Source organism: Delphinus delphis, chromosome X, assembly GCF_949987515.2.
Source record: "Delphinus delphis chromosome X, mDelDel1.2, whole genome shotgun sequence".
Classification (NCBI taxonomy): domain Eukaryota; kingdom Metazoa; phylum Chordata; class Mammalia; order Artiodactyla; family Delphinidae; genus Delphinus; species Delphinus delphis.
The window spans coordinates 19,847,857-19,853,682 of record NC_082704.1 but is presented as its reverse complement, the minus strand read 5'-3'; the positions used below and the strand labels follow the sequence as shown (position 1 = coordinate 19,853,682).

General features: G+C 38.2%; 1 pseudogene; it reads left to right on the top strand.

Annotated features, from left to right (window-relative positions):
- The first annotated feature begins 1,367 nt into the window (after window positions 1–1,367).
- Window positions 1,368–4,674, top strand: LOC132418077 (Y-box-binding protein 1 pseudogene; annotated as a pseudogene).
- The last annotated feature ends 1,152 nt before the right edge of the window (window positions 4,675–5,826 follow it).

The following is a 5,826-nucleotide window of genomic DNA, read 5'->3' as shown; positions in this document are numbered from 1 at the left end:
GTGACCAAAAGAAGCACAAGACATAATAAGATGTGATCTTAACATCTTTATCCATAAGGACAAATCTGAACTATAATGTGACTTCAATTTTTTCACTAAAAAAATCAGGTCCTGAGCCTAATTACAGCTTATATATTTGACTTTAAAATGCACTTTTTGTCCCTTGGGCTCCAGTAAAAATGTGTTCAATGACAAAAGAGAGAGCAAAAGAAAGAATAATGAAGAAAAAAAATCAGAGAAGTTATATTTGTCCTTGAAAAATTGGAGAAATGTAGGTAATGAGCTAGCTTTTACTGGACTAGATGATAGTGTATACATTTTTACATTGCTTTTCTTAAATATAAAATGGTCTGTCATAAACTATTTTAGGTTTGAGACCCTATCTCTAATGCTCCACTTCAGGTTGAAAGATTTCTCAGTTCTTACTGCTTATTGGGGATTCAATAATAGGACAAATTTGTTCAAAACGAGTAAATTGATCAACGGTATCATTAGACAAAGTGTACAATGGATAGAATTTAGACCAATTATACAAATTATGGGCTTGCTTTTTTGAAAAAACAAAAACATTAAAACTGTAATAAATTAAGGTAACTGACCATGTATAAGCTCATAAAGTCATACATTAATATTTCTCATTATACATAGCACAATTCAAAAAAATATTATTTTTAAAAGATTGGCTTTGGACCCTTGTCTGAGGAACTTCAGTTGTTAAGTACCTCATTTTTGTTATAAGCCAGTTGTTTTGTGTCACTCTTAGCCTACCAATAGTGATACTATTGGCTAGGAATTTCTAATGTACTCACCTGGGCCCACAGATACTTTCCCAACCAAAGCCAGTGTTGTGGCTGGACAGGCCCTTGTGGTTCTTATTATGATTGCAAGATGCACATCAGCAAAAATCCATCAAGGAACTTTGGGGGAAAAAAAGATCTATTACTCACAGGTCCTGGAGGGTACGTGGCACACCCAAGGGCTACACAGCAAAGTCATGAGCAGAGAAAGAGAGAGGGAGAGGGAGAGGGAGAGGGAGAGGGAGAGGGAGAGGGAGAGGGAGAGGGAGAGGGAGGGAGAGAGAGAGAGAGAGAGAGAGAGAGAGAGAGAGAGAGAGAGAAAGCACCAACCTGGGGCTCTGCCCTTATCAGGGTCCAAAAGAGGGGTGCCTAAGGCCTCACAGGTTCACTCTTTATTGGAGAATTTAAAGCATAAGAGTGGGAATTAGAGCACGGGAAGGCAAAAGCAAGGTCACTCTCAGTAAACCTAGGTTACTCAGGGTTTTCTAAAAGGGAAACCTCATGTGTGGGGCAGCCTGGTTTTTTACTTAGCTGAGCTGTGTCATACACCTGGCAATATGTTTATTTGAGATGGATGTCTTTGAAATGGATGCCTCGGCAATCAAAAGCTTAATATCGGACACTTACGTTACAATCAAAAAGCTTAATATCAGGCAGTTACACTACAGCAGTTATGCCGATGAGGCAAGTCACCTTTGCAAAATAGGCATTAAAGACAAAGCAAAAGAAGGACATTGGTATTTTCAGGACACCTATTATTCTCCCCTCTATTCCAGAATTCCCATTACCACTGGAATTCTCTCTAAATCCAACTTTGATCATGTTCTCCACTGCTAGCTCTCTTCTGTTGGCTCTTGACTGCCTAGAGAATAAAATTCAAACTCATCCTGATAGCATGCAATGTATACACCAATATCATTGATTGAAATATTGAAATATTTTTGAAATATTGAAATATTTTTGATTACCTAATAGTTTATTAGGTAATCAAAATATTTTTGATTACCTAATAGTTTATTTTGATGCATTTATATCACTTTCTAGCTGTTCTGTTTGTCCAAAATGTCCTTCTTCCTCTTTAGACTTGATCGAATTCAAATTAGGGGCAGACAACATTTCTATTCATATGGCAAGGTTTATTCAACTCTTGATGCAGAATAAAACACTTTGCTTATGCTATTGTAGGATTTTTTTTTTTTTACTTCTATGTTGAGTTCATCATAACCTAAACTCGTTATAATTTGTCATAACTATGCCTGCCCTCACCACTAGATTGTGAGCACATTGAGAAATGGACCATATTGTATTCATCTTTGTAACTCTGTAAACAAATGTAGATTTGTATACATAGAAGGACATTATGTTTATTAAGTAAACGGTAAAGTTTATAGTGCAATCAATTCTTATGACAGATTATGGCGTGGGATAAAATAAGACAATCTTTTACTTAATCCAAGTGTCTTTAAAAGAAGCCTTGGTTGCCAAAGACCAAGGATTACAATTTCTAATATAAAATTGTAAGCATAAAGCATGTTATACAACATCCTTATAATACCAGGACATAGCACAGCGTTCAGAAGATAGTACAGGCATACCTTGTTTTAATGCACTTTGCTTTATCACTCTTCATAGACAGTGTTTTTTATATAATGAAGGTTTGTGGCAACCCTGCATCAAGCATGTCTGTCGGCACCATTTTTCCAACGGCATTATTATTTTTTTATTGAAGTATAGTTGATTTACAATGTTGTGTTAGTTTCAAGTGTATAGCAAAGTGATTCAGTTACATATATACCTATATCTAATATTTTTCAGATTCTTTTCCCTTATAGATTATTAAAGAATACTGTGCAGAGTTCCCTGTGCTATACAGTAGGTCTTTGTTGGTTATCTATTTTATATATAGTAGTGTGTATATTTTAATCTCAAACTCCTAATTTATCCCTCCCCCTAGCATTATTTTTTAATTAAGGTACGTACATTGTTTTTTTCACACATAATGCTATTACATACTTTATAGTATAGTGTAAGCATAACTTTTATATGCATTGGGAGCCAAAAATTTGTTTGACTCACTTTATTGCAATATTTGCTTTATTGTAGTGATCTGGAACCAAACTCATAGTATCTCAGAGGCATGCCTGTAGATGGCCAATGAATAATTGTTGGTAATTGATATGTGCCCTAACATAAGTTGATGCAAGGGTAAAAATGGACTTTAAAAAACAACAAAAGCACATGTACTTGCTGAATTGAATAATTCACCTAAGAAAATGTAATTGGATTAGTTATGTTTGTTAAAAGTAGTTATTTCCTCAAACATTATAATATTGAGACTATATCAACATGATGTGGGATATAAAAATCATTCTAGGTATTTCTTCTGAAAAGGGATTTAATACAAAGTATTATTAAGTGCTTAAAAGCATTGCAAGGCTTGGAAATCAGTTGTGGAGCTCCAGCAGCTTTCAGATTCACTACAGCAATTTTGGTAAAGACAATGTAGGAAACAAGTGAAAATGTCACACTTTTCCTGCAGCTCTAACATATGTGACTTACAGGGAGGGAAGGACTCTCTGGCTGACTGTGACAATTAGTCATGTCTGGTGAACCCAATATCAACACTTGTTGCCTCCTGTAATAAGGACAAACGACTTCTTTTACTCTTCTGCTTTCTAAGTCTCTTTCTGGTACATCTCATTGGCAGAATCTAAATTATATCTAGAACCTTACTGGCAAAGATGTGAAAATGGTTCATTAGGGCAAATCGCGAGTCCTTACATGACAATGTAGTGGCAGCTGTTTCGCTTAAATTTGAAGAGCAGGACCCCAGCGAGGCGCTGAGCAGCCCCACAACCGCAGCTGGCCTTGTGACCATCCCAGCCCGGGAGGAGCCGCAGTTGCCAGCCGCCGGCCCCAGTCACCATCACCGCAGCCACGAGCAGCGAGACCCAGCAGCCGCCCGCCGCCCCGCCCCCGCCGCCTCAGCGCTGCAGACCCTGAGCCGGGTCCTGACGGGCAGCGGTGCAGGGAGCGGTGGCCCCGGCGACCTCACGTTGGCGGTGCCTAACGGCGGCGACAAGGTCATCGCAATGAAGGTTTTGGGAACAGTAAAATGGTTCAACGTAAGAAACGGATATGGCTTCATCAAGAGGAATGACACCAAGGAAGATGTATTTGTACACCAGACTGCCATAAAGAAGAAGAACCCCAGGAAGTACCTTCGCAGCATAGGAGACAGAGAGACTGTGGAGTTTGATGTTGTTGAAGGAGAAAAGGACGCGGAGACAGCAAATGTTACAGGCCCTTGTGGAGTTCCAGCGCAAGGCGGTACATGTGCACCAGACCGTAACCATTATAGACGCTCTCCACATCGCAGGGGTCTTCCACTCAACCACCAGCAGAATTACCAGAATAGTGTGAGTGGGGAAAAGGATGAGGGATCGGAGAGTGCTCCCGAAGGCCAGGCCCTACCGCAGGCGAAGGTTCCCACCTTACTACATGCGGAGACCCTATGGGTGACGACCACTGTATTCCAACCCTCCTGTGCAGGTTGGAGGGTGCTGACAACCAGGGTGCAGGGGAACAAGGTAGACCAGTGAGGCAGAATATGTATCAGGGTTATAGACCATGATACCACAGGGGCCCTCCTGGCCAAAGACAGCCCAGAGAGGACGGCAATGAAGAAGATGAGAAAAAATCAAGGAGATGAGACCCAAGGTCAGCAGCCGCCTCAATGTCTGTACCGCCGCAACTTCAATTACTGACGCAGACGCCCAGAAAACCCTAAACCATGAGATGGCAAAGAGACAAAAGCAGCCTATCCACCAGCTGAGAATTCATCTGCTACGAGGCTGAGCAGGGCGGGGCTGAGTAAATGCCCACTTATCATATCTACCATCATCCGGTTTAGTCATCCAACAAGAAGAAATGAATATGAATAAGAAATGAACAAAAGATTGGAGCCCAAGACCTTAAGTGCTTGCTTTGTGCCTGTTGACCAGATAACCAGAACTATCTGCGTTATCTATGCAGCATGGGGTTTTTATTATTTTTACCTAAAGACGTCTCTTTTTGGTAATGAAAAACATTTTTTTTAAAGCCTTGTTTTTCTCAATACACTTTTAAAGGTTTTTAAATTGTTTAATATCTGGTCAAGTTTGAGATTTTTAAGAACCTCATTTTTAATTTGTCATAAAAGTTTACAGCTTGTTTTTTTTCAAAAAAGTCAAACTGCAGGCACCTATTAATAAATATCTTAAAAATTAAATTAAAAAAATTAAAAAAACAGCACGATGCAAAAGAAGTCTTAATAATGAAAACATAACTATGGAAGTTTAAGGTAATTAGGAGATAATATCAGGAAGTTAAAAATAAATACCATTTTCAACCTAGCACACACATACATGAATGTGTGTGTGTGTGTGTGTGTATGTGTGTATCCTTCACACAAGAAATGGAGATACAAGAGCAATGATCTAAGGTTTTAGCAGCACTGTACCTTTTGTTTAAGGAGAGATCCATGAGTGGATATGAAGATTAGAAATAGTCTAGTGCTCAAGGTTTTACTGTCTAATGGGAAAGTCAAATCCTATTTAAATTGATAAATCTAGAAAATAATGAACATTCAACAAATCCAAATCTAACAGTAAAAGCATATACAGTAAGATCAATAGAATAAGAATAATATGGACATTTTAATCTGGAAAGACCATATTTTTGTTATTTTAAATTTTCTCTTAATATTTAAATACAATATGCATATACAATATACAATGTACAATATTTTATTGATGCATAAATCATAATTGTACAGTTAGATGAATTTTCTCAAAGTGAATATATGGATAACCATCATTCAGGCCAAGAAATATAGTATTTTCAGCAGCACTGAAGCACAGTCACCCAAGAATGACCACTATCTTGACTTTAAGCATCACGAATTAGTTCTCCTTGGTTTTAAACTTTATATACATACAGTAGAATGAATACATAAGCTTTAGTATATTCAAAGAATGGAAACTGCACA